The following is a 15614-nucleotide window of genomic DNA, read 5'->3' on the forward strand; positions in this document are numbered from 1 at the left end:
ACTTAGACCAGTCATTAGTATTTTATAAGTTACACAATGTTCCAATCACATACACATTACAAGGGTTCTGTACTACCTATGCTCACAACCTTGGTTAATTCGACTTCAGAAGGTTAAGTTCCAATCTATGGGTGACACAAGACATTAATTCACGAAACTTCTCGAACTCTATGTGTCCTTCATCATGCTAGCCACCTGTTTGCATCTACACCATTGACTACTCGTGTTGGATAACTGACTCTGGTTGTTTGGAGGGTAGTTAGGGTAACCACCTTCCCAAACACTTGCCGACAGTGTTCATTCTTCCTTCTTTCTCTATGATAGAACCGCTCTGCAAGTGATGGATTTTTCCTCCATTACACCGAGGGTTTGCACCTGATATGATGATTTATCGCTCTTATAGGTATGTTGGGTCTATTATTCCGATTGAATTCCTACCCTTCTTGTATTTTTCTTTTGTTATGGAGAAAACCCTTCCACTCAGAAGCTAGTACGAGTCTAACTCGCTCGACTTTTTCGCAGGGTCCTTGTACCAGATTAATAGCTCGGGGTTTCATCTCGAGTCCTAGCTCCAGTACAAGGTACACTATGAATCCGTCAGTTAAGGAATTATTCTGCTCTTCTGCTATGAACTATGGCCTGAATTATTCTGGTAATTGCAAGGTGGTCTCACGGTGGTTACAATGCTTCATCTACATGTATTATTCTCGCCTCTACCTTCTCAGGTTATCCTTCCCACATTTCACTTGAACATATAACTCGATCTGTTAGGTTGTCGGTAAAGGACCTCCTTCTTATGTTTCTTCGTCGACATTTCCTTTGGATGGAAACACTTCAAATACACCCATCATTAACCATGTTCCTTCTTTTCCAAGGTTTTTATGTGTTTTATGGTTCGTCTTGAAGGAGGGTTGTGTGGATCTGTTCATTAGTGAAATACGTTTGATGTAGTTTAGAGTCTAGTCATCCCTGAATATGTTTTGTCTAGGGGATGGAATCCTTCTCTCCTTGTAATTTGTTAAGGATAGGAACGATTTTCCGAGTTCACAATTTTCAATATGTAATGAATATTTCCTTCTCATGAACTGGCAGATTATTGTATATTTTTTTTGTTTACAGTGATACTGCAATTTCTGTATCTACACTAGGGTTAGACCCTTGGTAGATGAAACCTTTCTCATGGGGGTCTCTTTCCCCTCTATGCCATTATTATTTTTGTGACAATGCTTAATTTTAATTTCGATAAAGGATCTCTACTTACTTGCCATGCGTGCACAATGTTTTTCTTGGAATTGTTCAAGAAATATTTCTATTTTTCTCTTGTTATGATTGATATGAAGTATTTATTCATTAATTGTCCATAGTTAAGGTTAGGTGGAATTTTTGTACAATAAAATGTCATAATCTTTGCAATGTTTTCTCTATTGGTCTTTACTTGTTCAAAAGAAATATTATTAGTTATTATTGAATATTAGTGAAGCTATTACTTAACCTTGCATATTTGTATGATAATATTTAATTTATGCTTTGATTGTCTTCCACAGTTAGTTGGCACAGTCTCCCTTCCAATAAAAGGTCTTGTGGAAACTGGGCCTTTCGGATTCCTCACGGCCCACTCGATTTTTCTTTATTGTTTTCCTTTGTTAGGTACATGATTGTTCAAACTTTTAGTGTTTCTACCGAGGGTTGAACTAACTCGGCCCGATTTATTTGCCAAACTATTTAACAAGCCATGTCCTAAACTAGTTTTCCCATGACTAAGCCTGCAACTTTAGTCTACACACTTAGGTGACAACATTACCAAATTGTGAATATCTCCTCCTAATTCTACCAAGGTTCCAACCCGCGTCATATATGAATGTTTACTTTCATTACAGGCATATGATATGGAACTTAAATTATAGTTATGTTTGTATTATTTCAGATGCACCAGAAAACTCAAATTACATTCACTTGCAAACCTTTGTTTTTCAAAATCATCAAAGCTTCAAACGCACTTATCTATACAGGATTAGGAAGCCAAGGAACTCAATTTGAAGAGCACTCTCCTCCCTTCCAATGAGAATGAAAATCACATCTGTATCTCCCCCCGAGCTTCCTTAACTTCCAGAGCAGTTACTATGAATATGACCAATTAAGGTCATTATATAGGTATCAAGACCCCTCCAAGGTCCAACCTAAGAATCTACAAACCTCTGTTTGTAGTGGAGTCTTCCATTGGTTCCAACCCAGCTCAAGTTTCTATTCCATGGTGGCATGTTGTTACACTTACAATATTGGTAAGGTCTTGTAAGTCCCTTCTATCTCTTCCTTTCTTCCAAAAATAAAATTATCAGAACCCCCTCTCTTCCCACGGAGATCCATTTTTCCCTAGGGAATGAGAGGAACCAAAAACTATAACCGTCACAATTGTTTGGAAGTTAGAAAATTCATTAAGAGCCTCCGTAGAGTTCTAAGTCTCCACCAATTCATAATAAATAAATAAAACATATATATTCCTATCTAAGTTTCATTAAATATTATCTTTGAGTTCATTAGGCTTTACTTTAAGCCTTTAACTACAAAGTCTCATTTGCGTCAAGTAACTAGCAGTAAATCACAGTAAAAGAAATAACTGACAAACACTTGTAATGAATGGAGGTGTTACATCCCCCCTTGTTTTAAGCACCATCCTTGGTGTTTTATTCTTGCCCTTGAAACATGTCAGTATATACTTGTCACATCAAGTTCTCATCCTCCCAAGTAGCTTTTTCTAGGCTAAAGTGATTCCATTGCACTTTAAATTGAGTGATAGCTCGTCTCCACAAAAGTGTTTCTCTTTGGTCTAGAATATGCAAAGGTTCTACCAGAAATTCTCCGTCAGGTTCAGCCTGCATCACAAGCACAAAATTATATTCAATTCTATTGAGCCATTGAGTCAAATATGAATTATAACATTCCACATACATTTTATCTTTACATCTTTCCAATGTATGATATGTCTGGAATCATATATATATTTCTTTAGTAAGGAAACAAGAAAAAAGTATGGAATCGTATGTGGCTTGGTAATGCAAGTTTGTATGCTATGGGTCCTATTATTTCTAAAATCTGGAAGGGTCCACAGTATCAGCGTGCCAAATTTGTGTAGCTTGTCCATCTTAGATTACTTCTCTTGGGTTTAATGCACACATCTACATGGTCATTATTATGAAACCAACTCACAAAAATATAGAAAATATAGATCAACGCCTTAGAAATAAGCCTTTTCGAGGGGGAAACCTCCTTTACAGTACACAAATGAACAATTCTTGGATGATACAAATGACGAGACCTACTTTCTATATATAGGAGTCTAAGAGGTCATAATATAATCAGAGCCAACATAGCAATAATAATGTAAGGGTACAATAATAACAATAGTGGGCTTCTATGGGGCACAATAATAACAATACGGGGACTACATGGTCACAACAATATAATAAGGGGGTTGTACTAATAACGATAAGGGATTACACTAGTATTATAGGGACCTAACATGCTCCTCTCCTTCAAAAAGTATTGTCCTCAATGCTTGAGTAGTTCTTCATGCTTTTGTATAAATTCTTGTCCTCCCATGTGGAATCTTCAGTAGGTAAGTTCTTCCACTTGATGAGATACTCTGAAATTGATCTATTTCGTAGCTGCCAATTTGTCGGTTCTGTGACTGCTTTAGGTTCCAATATAATTTTTCCTTCTTTGTCAAGTTCTTGCAATACTATTTAAACTGGGATCTTCTGCAAGTTTTGAATGAGTGGCGACACTTCTTCATCCTTCTTCCATTCATCTCTTTCTTTGTTTATTCAATCTGGTTGGATAATAGAATTAACACAAAACAATGCTTCCACATCCTCATCCCTTCTTGAGAGTGCATCTACAACAACATTTGGCTTCCCGTTTTTGTAGATGATTTCAAAATCATAACCCAACATATTTGCAACCCATTTTTTTTGTTCTTCTAAAGATAATCTTTGTTCTAAAAAGTATTTAAGACTATCATGATCCATTTTTAACTTGAACTGTCTTCCCATTAGGTAAGGTCACCATTTCTCAAGTGCATGTAGTATTACCAACATTTCCTTCTCATAAATAGCTTTCTTGATATGTAGCTGTAAAAATACCCAATCGCCTACATCAAAACTTCTTTCACTGCGATGTTGATCTGCCTGCTGTTTCATTCGATTCTACACCAAAGTGGCGTTATCCTTTAAAAGTTGGAGAACATTTTGTTGATGATTGATATGATCTTCACTACTTGAATCTTTTTCTTCTTGATATGTCCTTTATCTTGAGAGTTTGGGAAGTCGTAATTTCTTCCAATGAATTACAAGATATGGTTGGATTCATTTCTTGATGCTTGATGTGATCTTTCACTTCTTGAACATTTTTCTTCTTGATATGTCCTCCTATCTTGATAGTTTGAGGAGTGGTAATTCCGGCCAATGCATTACAAGATATGGTTGGATTCATTTCTTCTTTCTCGATGTGATCTTGCACTTCTTGAACCTTTTTCTTCTCGATATGTCCTTCTATCTTGCGAGTTTGAGTAGTAATTTTTTCCAATGCATTACAAGATATGGTCAGATTCATTTCTTAATGCTCGATGTGACCTTTCACTTTTTGAACATTTTTCTTCTTGACATGTCATTCTATCTTGATAGTTTTAGGAGTGGTAATTCCGGCCAATGCATTAAAATATATGGTCAGATTCATTTCTTCTTTCTCGATGTGATCTTTCACTTTTTGAACCTTTTTCTTCTTGATATGTCCTTCTATCTTGAGAGTTTGAGGAGTGGTAATTCTTTCCAATGCGTTACAAGATATGTTTGGATTCATTTCTTCTTTCTCTGGGGTTGGTTCCTGGTGTATATCCTCTTCTTTTGATGTTTCTTGATCTTTTTATTCCTCCTCTTCACAATCTATGTAAAATAATTTCTTTTCAGCACACTTATGACCTTTAGTGTATTTGCTATCACAAATGTAACAAAGTCCTTTTTCTCTTTTTTCTTCCAATTATTGTCGTGTAAACCTTGTAGGTTATGGAAGGCTAGAAGAAAAAACACTTCCATATTTATAATTGTGAGTGGTGGGATTCCCTTTTTCCATAATTCCACTTTCAATTTTTCTTGCCAACGTGAATGCCTTCTCCAATGAATCAGGTTCCGAAAGATGAACCTCATTTTGAATGTTATCATTTAAATTACTTATGAAGACATCAATCATTTGCTTCTCTGGAATATCATTTACCCTTATATTCAGTTTTTAAAAGTCTTCAATGTGCTATACCATTGAACACTTTTGTCTGATATTTATCAGTCGGCTAAAGAAGGTGTTTCTCCTTGTATCCTCATAGTGTGCTATCATTTCCTCTATGAAAATTGACCACGTAAAAAGTGGTTTACGAGAACAAAGCCCTGTATATCATAAAAATTGATATGGTTCTAAATATGAAGATGCAATACATACCTTTTGTAATAGTGGTACACCATGTTGATCAAAATATTTCTCCATTTGTAGTATCCAATTTACCAGATCCTTTCCATCAAACTTCCTCATATCGCATTTTCTTGATTTTAGGAGCTCGATCTTGAAATCACTATAACTCTTTAATTTCAGATCTTCTAGTTCTGAAATCGCAACTTGTAGTAGCCCTCTGCATCCTCTTTCCAATGCAACTAGTCTAATCGAAATTGGATTCTCCAAGAAAGAGTTATGCACAATCTCCCAAGATGACCTGATTATATACCTTTTCAGAAGAGTGAACTTGTATGAAGTGGCACATGTCACTATTATGACCTTCGGATCCAAAAGCTGTACAGAGGAAACTATAGTCCATCATCTTTCTGTAACTTCTTATGAAGTGTCAATTTGATGTTCAGAGAGATAGTAATGACAATTTTCCCTAGGTCACCTGTTTGGAATGTAATTCAGGAGTCTGCAAAAACCCCAACTTCCTCAGATCATATATCCACAAATATAGCGAGACAAGCTCTGAAATTTGAACCCGAGGTTCAGACTGCTCTCTTATCAAATGGGTTTTCTTTTTAGCTTTCGAAACTTTTTAGCAAACAAGTTATAGTGAAACTTCCACGATGACTAGTTTTAGATGAAATTTTGGAGCTTGCAAAAACCCTAACTTCATTAGATCATATCTCCGAAAATATAGCGAGACAAGATCTGAAATTCGGAGTCGTGGTGTAGCGATATTTCATCTCAAATGGGTTTTTTGTTAGTTTTTGAATGTTGCAGAAAAAAAGGTATAGCGAAAATGCCACGATGACCTATTAGGAGCAGCAAAACCCTAGAATCCAAAGCTTCGATACCAAATGTTATGAAACCAACTCACAAAAAGATATAAAAGATAGATCAAAGCCTTAGAAATAAGCCTCTTCGAGGGGGAAACCTCCTTTACATTACACAAATGAATAATTCTTGGATGATACAAATGACAAGACCTCCTTTCTATATATAGGAGTCTAAGGGGTCATAATATAATGAGAGCGAACATAACAATAATAATGTAAAGGTACAATAATAACAATAGTGGGCTTCTATGGGGCACAACAATAACAATATGGGGACTACATGGTCACTACAATATAATAATGGGGTTGTACTAATAACAATAAGGGATTACACTAGTAGTATAGGGACCTAATTTTATTTAGCCATTGAGTCAAATATGCATTATAAGATTCCACATACATTTTGCCTTTACATCTTTCCAATGTATGATATGTCTGGAATCATATATATATTTCTTTAGTAAGGAAACATGAAACACATTATGGAATCGTATGTGGCTTGGTAATGCAAGTTTGTATGCTACGGGTCCTATTATTTCCTAAATTTGGAAGGGTCCACAGTATCAGGGTGCCAAATTTATGCAGCTTGTCCATCTTAGAGTACTTCTCTTTGGTTTAACGCACACATATACATGGTCGCCCACATCGAACTCCTTGAAGGTTCTCTTTTTTTCTGCATAATATTTCTTTCTATCTTGAGAAACTTTAAATTTTGTTGCACTTTCTTTACTATTTGCTCCATTTATATCAACATATCAGGTCCCAATATCATCTTTTCCTTTGAACTACTCCAATTAGTAGGGGTTCTACATCTTTTCCCATACAACAACTCAAAAGGACTCCTTTTAAATGATTGATGGTAGTTATTATTATATGCAAATTCCACTAAATTGAGGTACTCTTCCCATTTTGTTGGTTGTTGCATTACGTAGATGCGTAGCATATCTTAGAGCACTTGATTTACCCTTTCAGCCATGGTAAATTGAATTTGAGTTCCCAATCCTATAAAGAGAGTCTTTCGAATGCAAATGTAAACTTTACATCCCTATTAGAGATTATCACTCTCGATATCCCATGTAATCAGAATATTTTCTTCATGAATATATCTGCAATGTGGAAGGTTTGGTATGTAGATTTAATAGGGACAAAATGAGCTATTTTTCTCAACTTCTCCACCACTACCATGATGGAATCATTTTATTTTTTGGACTTTGGTAAACTAGGTATGAAGTCCGTTGTAATCATATCCCATTTCCATTTAGGTAAGGGTAAGGGGTGGATTATACCAGCCAGATGTTGGTGCTCTCCTTCGAGTTGTTGGCATTCTAAACATTTAGCTAGATATTTTGTAATATCCCTTCTCATACCAGGCCAAGGATATTTTTTTTTTTTATTGCAAAAAATAATTTTTAATATCTGCGATGGGCGACATAAGTTTTTCATGAAATTCATCCAACAAAAACTGCTTAGTCACCAACTAGTTAGGGACATATAATCTCTATTTATTTCTGGTAGCGTTGGATGTGCTCTAAGCCTCAAAATTTGCAGGGAGGATTGGACACATATATTCCAGAATACCCATAAATTATTTTGGGAAATTCCACCTCGAGGCCGTTTTATTAAAATAATTAATTATTTTTAATGGATGCCTAAGTCTAAACTTAGGAAATGAAAACAATTAAAGGGTATTAATCAAACTGAGGGTGAAACTTCTAGAAGTAGACAGAGATTGAGTCCAAATGATTTGAGCCATTGATTAGAATGTAATATAGGCTGTTGATTACTCAACTGGAGGATTATAAGAAGGACTTCAATGGGCATTTGGAAGACACATCAGAGGGAGATAAAAAGATCAAATTTCTCGGGGAGGGCAGCACAGCAGTGGCTAGAGAATCGATCGAGGATATTTCTTGCAGTGAGGGGCATGGATAGTTTCTAGAGAGAAGTTTTTGTGGTCCAGATAGTATAAGGCAGAGAGGATATAAAGACATCTAGAGAGGTTAACACAGGGCCATGCAGAGCTATGTTGTGGTAACATAGAGCTTTAGAGGGAGATCAAAATTCTGGTGAGGAACATTCAGGATTTAGTGTGGGAGCTTAGGTGTGAGATCGAGAGCCCAGAAAGCTGAAGTTTCTAGCCATCAGAGGATCCGAAGGAGATGTAGTGCAGTCCCAACTGCAGTGACGTAGTGAATGCATGGGAGTGATGCAAAACTATGCAGAGGCAGCGCAAAGACTCATCTCCAGTGCAACCAATGTCATTTCTTCTAGTGACAAGGTGAGATCATCTCACTATTTTTTTCCCTGTTTCTCTCTGTATCAGATAACTAGTTGGGCATCTAATGAATTGTATTCAAAAAAAGACTGCTCAATAATACAAACTCTCAACTGTTGCATCGGTTTTCCCGCATTGGGTTTTTCCGGGGAAATTTGTCTAAAAATAACAATGTAATGTGTTGTGTATTTCTTTCTTGCTCATTTTCTTGTTTCCACATTTAATTTAATTGGTGAAGGCTGCAATGTATTAGTTTTGTTATTTTCTATAGGATGCAATAAATAATTTTTTCAGTAATTTAATAAATAAATGATACTTAATCACTCACTGCAATATAAATTCGGGTCTTCCAAATTTTCACATGGTATCAGAGCACAGGTGAAGAAAGAGAGCAGAGATGGAAGAGCCCAACATTGAAGAGAAGGAGGGAAGTCGAAGTGTTGGATAGGCAACAAATTGAATCTCCAGAGGGATTGTACAGTCCAGGCCAGGAGGGAAAAAATTTCCTGGGAAAATCTCTCTTTGAGAGAGTTGACAGAGAGAAAGATTTCTAAATAAAAGTTTGCCATTGTTAGTGGGAGCAACGCAGAAGCATCAGTGCAGAGAATTTTTCTGGTGAGACACAGATTTCTACGACAATTGTTGGGGAAAAAATGCCAAAAGAGAGAAGGAGACACTATTTTGAGGGAATTCTTCCTCAGAGGACTTCCAACCAAGAAGTCTGATTTCTCTATTGATGAGCAACAACAAAGAGGAGCAGATCTACTAACTCCAGCAGGGAGTGTCTAGGCTACCCTAGTGCTATGCAGAAGAGAGAGGAGGCAGTTCAACATTTCATTGGCAAAGATGGTGGCTAATGGGTTAAGATATTAGGATCGGTTGGATGGTGCATCCAATTATGCGATCTAGAAGGCAAGGATCTCATGTCTTCTAGATGAGAATGATCTCAAAACCTATGTCGACAATGTGGTAGTTGTACCCGCGGATCCAGGTTCACTCAAGAAGTACAAGGGTGAGATGGAAAAGGCCAAGCGATTGATCCTCGACGGAGTGTGAGATCATGTAGTTTGTCACATTGCTAACAAAGATACTGCTCGGAAGATGTGGGAAGCATTGGCTATGCTATATGAAGGATCTTTTGAGCAACAGAAGATGCACTTGGAGCAGAAGATGAGATCCACGGAGATGCAAAAGGGGGAATGCATTGGTCCGTTCCTAATGAAGCTTCAGGAAATCCAAGACTTGTTGGCAACTATGGGGTCAACACCTTAGCCTATCGAGATGGTGAGGCTGGCCCTGAATTTAGTCTCAGAAGAATGGCAAGTTCTTGTCTAAATTATCCTAGGTAGAGAGAGAATTCCAGATTGGGAAGGAATGTGGGCCGCTCTTTAGCAGGAATAGATGTGGAGAGACTTATTCAAGTGCAAACTTGATTGCAACAGTAGAAATGGGACAAAGCCGAAGGAGGAGGAAGAAAATGCAACCCTTGCATCAAAGGGGTAGAAAGAACAACGGAGAAATAATAAGGATGTCTCAAAGATCAAGTGCTTTCGATGTGGTGAATTTGGTCACTACGCTACATAGCGTCCTCTCAAGAAGAAGGAAAAGGACGAGAAGTATGATCCGAAGGATGCATCCACAAAGATCGAGGAGGAAGAGTTTTCAATGGTTACCCATATACCTAAAGGGGAGAGGTGGGGTGATCTAGTACTATAGTTTGAAAGAACTCTAGATGGGCAGGATCCTTGAGGAGTCCACCTCTTGGATAAAAACCTCGCTACGGGACCCCATATCAAAAGTACCAGGATGGACCGAGTCAATTTGTGTAGAGGAGTGCCGGAGTGGTAGTTGCAGTGGCTAGGAGTGCTAGAATCTTAGTAGCATGGAGGTAGTGTTGGAAGCAGTGCAGTTGGCATAGAGCAGAGTCAGTAGTAGCACAGTGGCTTCAGGAACAATGCAGAGACTAGTAGCAGTCAAAACTCCAACAACAGATGCATCATACTAAACACCTATTCAGTAATTTTGGATGCCTTTCAATTTAAGATAGAGGAGGAATGACCTGTTATATAGTTTTATGAACCCAACGTTTCGGACTACCAAAAGAGTCCACCATCAGGGGTGCTTCAATAGATATTCTAAAGATATTAATGATGTATCCATGAGCTATATTTAGGGTATATATATAGCTTGTGAAATAGTTAATCTAGGAAATTAGGTTGGCCCTCATCTTGTTATTTTGTTAAAATTTTTATTTATTTATTTTTTTAATTAATTACTTAATTATTTATTATTATATAATTAATTTGTTTAGTTAATTTTCTTAATTAATTAATTAAGTTTTTTAATTAATTAATTAAGTTTTTTAATTAATTAATTAATTTGTTTAATTGATTAATTAATTGTCTACTTAATTATTTAATTTGTTTAATTAATTAATTCTTTAATTAATTAATTAATTAATTTGTTTAATCTATTGATTTGTTTGATTAACTAATTAATTTGTTTGATTAGTTTCCTAATTAATTCTCTAATTAATTAGTTTATATAGTAATATATCTATTGAAGCTCCCCTGATGATGGACTCACTTGGTAGTCTGAAATGTTGGGTTTATAAAACTATATAACAGGTCATTCCTCCTCTATCTTATGCTTTTCAATTGCTGAAGCAATAGAAACAATAGTTGGAAAAGGTTGAAGTGCAGATGCAACATTGGCAGTGATAGGGCCAGCAGCAACACAAATGCAACATTTGCGAGCGTTTCAGTACAGATGCAATGTTTGCAGTGACTGTAACACCCTCCTCCGACATCCACCCAAGTAACCATGCCAACAGGGGTAAACATGAGACGATAGGCTACTATCATCAGGTTTGACCTCCTATGTGACCTTAAGGAAGTGGAATCGATGGAAGATCACACACAGTCATCCAACATCATCAAGAGAACCCTCAAGAGATAAGTAAGCCACTCAGACACCCTGTCCCTAGGTCCCATTCCTATTCTAGATATCTTAGGCCATAGTTTCTCTCATTCTATGGGAAAGGGAGTGACCAACAACCCAAAGTGGCTCTCACAGGCTTGCTTTTTAGTGACCAGAGATTGAAATTGCAAGTTCTCTACCACGGACCCCAAGATTTAAGCCACTTTTTTAGGTCCAGAGCCTAGGCCACCACCCATAATGGTGTGATAGCTTAGGATCAGTAAAAATACAGGGAAACAGTGATGCAAAATCAATAAACTGAACAAGGCCATAACCAAACCCCTACTAGCCATGTTAGGAATTTCACCAAACATATCATCAACATGTAACCTACATATGTAAATAACAGAATTAAGTGTAGGGATCTCATACTTATCTGAGAATCACTGTGAACTATTGTTCCCTCGTGTCATTTGCTACAGTATCATCTATTAGGCCATAGATACACTATCCATTCATTTACAAGTAAAAACACGTTGAGAGACATACATAGCTGCTGTCATAAAATATAAATATAACCAACATAGTAGGAACAAAAATACCATAAACATATCAACCATCAAAATCCACATATGCATCAATACATTTACACATGAAAATCAAGGGAATGAATTTCTCATTAATGGATGCAATGAACCAACCGGAGATGGGACTACCATGTTCGACCCAACCATAGATTAGCTGAGCCAAGTCTCTCTTCAGCCAATCATCCATGTTCCATATTCCAATCATGAATGTGGGACTCATAGAACACAAAAAAAGCACCAATCAACATGGATTCCATTGGAGTTCCCTGCCTACATTGTGAGGAATTTGAGTGCCTCTTAGTCTCTCAGGATTTATTATGCATCTACAGTTTGATCCAGGGATCACTAGGCCCTACACCTAGAGATACTCTCCAGGCTTTACCGTGCATCCCATCCCAGGACCATTAGGCTCAACGAAGAGAAAATCCACCTATTGGCTTTATTGAATATCCTTCCATTCATCAACAAGGATTTCCTAGGCCCACCGAGGCACAAAAATTGGCTTTAATACAACCTACAATCTAGTTCAGGGGTTACTAGGCCAGTGGCTTTGTGATCCTTAGTTCAGTTTAGGGACCACTCATACTATGTGTTTTTCAATTCAAAGATCCACCCCACTCAACTTTGAATACAATCCTACCATCCCACATAAACTGAATGAGAGAACCCATCTCATCAAAGTTATCAGGAAATGGCAAAGCTAGGCTGAAAATATGGTCACACCTAGCAAAACCCATGCCATGGTAGAAAATAAACACATTCAATCCCATGCATGCCAAATATGGCAAGGAAAATACACATGCAAGTTGATACTTGCAATGAAGCCTGATGTAGTTTCTTGATCTTGCCTTTCCCTACTTGATATTTGTGTCCTCTTGCCTTCTTTGCCTTTCTTGCTCCAAGAAACTCTAATTTTCCAAGAGTGAGAGAGAAAAAGAGAGAATAATGAGAGATCTCCAAAGCTAAATTGACAAAATGTTACCAAATGATCCTTAGAATCCTTTTCATGAATGAGGCCTCTATTTTCTTCATTTTCCATTATTTTCCTTCATTTTCCTCATCACATGCAACCTGTGACATTACACCTTGCTTTTCTCCTAATTTCAATTTTTTCATAAATAATTGTGCCAAAAATGCCATTTTTCCTATCCAAAGCCTTAGCCATTACCTTTTCCAATTTCCTTAGCATTAACAACCATATGAACACCCCCTCGGATGTCATGCCCAACATTCAGCTTGGATTTTGTGTTCCATCGATCGCGGTTATTATTTTTAGCTTTTATTACACAGAAATTTCACTAGGGTTGTTACAGAACCCTCCCCCTTGGGGGACACCATCCTTGGTGTTCAATCACACATATGCCTCAACAACCTGCTAAAAGAGGACATATTGCTCATGGAGCTTTATAACACAACTCGATGTAGTATTTACAATGAAAGATCTAGTCAAAACAAAACATCATGACAACATGATAACATATCGCATATTGGAGCTTTATAACTTAGCTCATTACGGTATTTACAATGATCATCCTGCTAAGTACCAACCCACATGACATCATAACATCATGATAACATACCCACACGATATCATAGTAACATGACAATATAATCAAAATGACATAACACCCATACCGCATAGTGGAGCTTTATAACATAGCTCATGGCGATATTTACATCCATATACATGTGTACATATAGAAACATCATTAAAATATACATCAAAACCATATACCAAATCATATACCAAAACATATAATAAAACATATACTAAAGACCATATCTAAGCATATATGAAAACATCATATATCATATACCAAACCATCGTAAAGCATATATCAACCACCATAAAGCATATACCAAACCACCATAAAGCACATATCAAACCACCATAAAGCATATACAAACCACCATAAAGCATATACCAAACCACCATATCAAAGTTCTTTTGCCTTAGGCTGTAAATAAGGAAGGATACATAGTCCGCATTTGATCCACCATATCCCATGTAGCTTCATCGGGTCCCAAGTGCTTCCATTGCACTTTAACTTTCTTGATTGCTTGGTTCCAAAGCATGAACACCTTTTCCTGCGATATACACTGAGGCTTTGGATAGAATTCTCCATCTAGTTCCACTTGCAATACATACCATTCAATCACATGATCAACATCCTTAACATACTTCTTAAGAAAAGACACATGGAAAACATGATGGACTTTCACTATTGGAGGCAGTGCAAGTTGATAGATTACTAGCCCAATCCTCTCAATAATACTAATGGGTCCACAATACTGTGGTGCCATCTTGGCACAAGATCCAATTCATAAGGATCTATTATTCAGTTTGATGCCCAAGTACACATGTTCCCTAACATGGAACTCCTTGAATAACCTGTTCCTATCTTCATAACTCTTCTGCCTATCATTTGTTGCCTTTAGATTCTTCTTGATCACCTGCATCTCCTATTCCATGTCTACCAACATATGTGGTTCAATCAATACCCTACTAACTGGATCGCTCCAGATAATGGGGGTGTTACAACTCTGCCCAAATAATGCCTCAAAAGGACTTATCCTCAGTGACTCCTGATAAATATTTTTGTATGCGAACTCTACCAATGGGAGATACTCTTCCCACTTCTATTGTTGATGCATCACATACATCCTCAACATGTCCTCCAATATCTTGTTGACCCTCTCTATCTGTCCATATGTCTACGGATGATAAGTTGTACTGAAGGCCAACTCTATTCCCAAACCCTCAAATAACTCTTTCCAAAACTTGGAAGTGAACTTCACATCCTTGTCTGACACAATGTTCTTTGGAACACCGTGGATTCTAACTACATCTCTGATGAATACCTATGCCACATTGCTACCTGAGAACGTAGACTTCATTGGAATGAAGTGTGAAACCTTTGTTAACCTGTCCATAATGACCATGATGGAATCATGTTGTTTCATTGTCCTCAACAACCCTGTGATGAAATCCATGGAAATAACCTCCCAATTCCATTTGGGAACCACAATTGGTTGTAGCTGTCGACCTAGATGTTTACACTCTACTTTCACTCACTGACACTTGAAACACCTCACCATAAACTCTACTACATCCCTCTTCAAATTCGACCAATAATATAACCTCTTCACTGATGCCAGTGTATTTTTATACCTTGGGTGACTCGAATAAAATTTCACATGAAACTCTCTCAAGATCACCTTCTTGAGCTCGCTGCTATCTGGTACATATAGGAACTTGACCAAGCCATCCACTGTAAGACAATAATCCATATCTTGTAAACCTGCGCCTGTACCTGTACCTGTGCTTCCACATGTACCTTTACAACTAAATGTACCTATACCTGTACCTGCACTTGTACTAGAACCCTTCTACACCCTGTGCACAACCTTCATATACTTGACATCCCGTTGACCTGCCTACAAGCTCCTATCCTGTAAGTCTATCCTGTAGGAGCTCATAGCTAACAAGTGATGTACCTGTACCTGTCT

General features: G+C 37.3%; 1 long non-coding RNA gene across 7 annotated transcripts in view; it reads left to right on the forward strand.

Annotated features, from left to right (window-relative positions):
- Positions 1-243: 243 nt before the first annotated feature.
- LOC149246896 (uncharacterized) overlaps positions 244-15614 on the forward strand; it is a 40173-nt gene continuing 24802 nt past the window's right edge. The window contains exons 1-3 of one of the 7 annotated variants that reach the window (XR_016266568.1): positions 248-403; positions 523-581; positions 664-725. This is a non-coding gene — a long non-coding RNA (uncharacterized LOC149246896). Of the gene's footprint in view, positions 404-522; positions 1092-15614 lie in introns of those variants that run through there. The other 6 variants (XR_016266569.1, XR_016266566.1, XR_016266563.1 and 3 more) reach the window with 6 other exon arrangements.

Source organism: Pinus tabuliformis, chromosome 7, assembly GCF_031772625.1.
Source record: "Pinus tabuliformis cultivar Carrire ecotype Pingquan chromosome 7, CPIR1, whole genome shotgun sequence".
NCBI lineage: Eukaryota > Viridiplantae > Streptophyta > Pinopsida > Pinales > Pinaceae > Pinus > Pinus tabuliformis.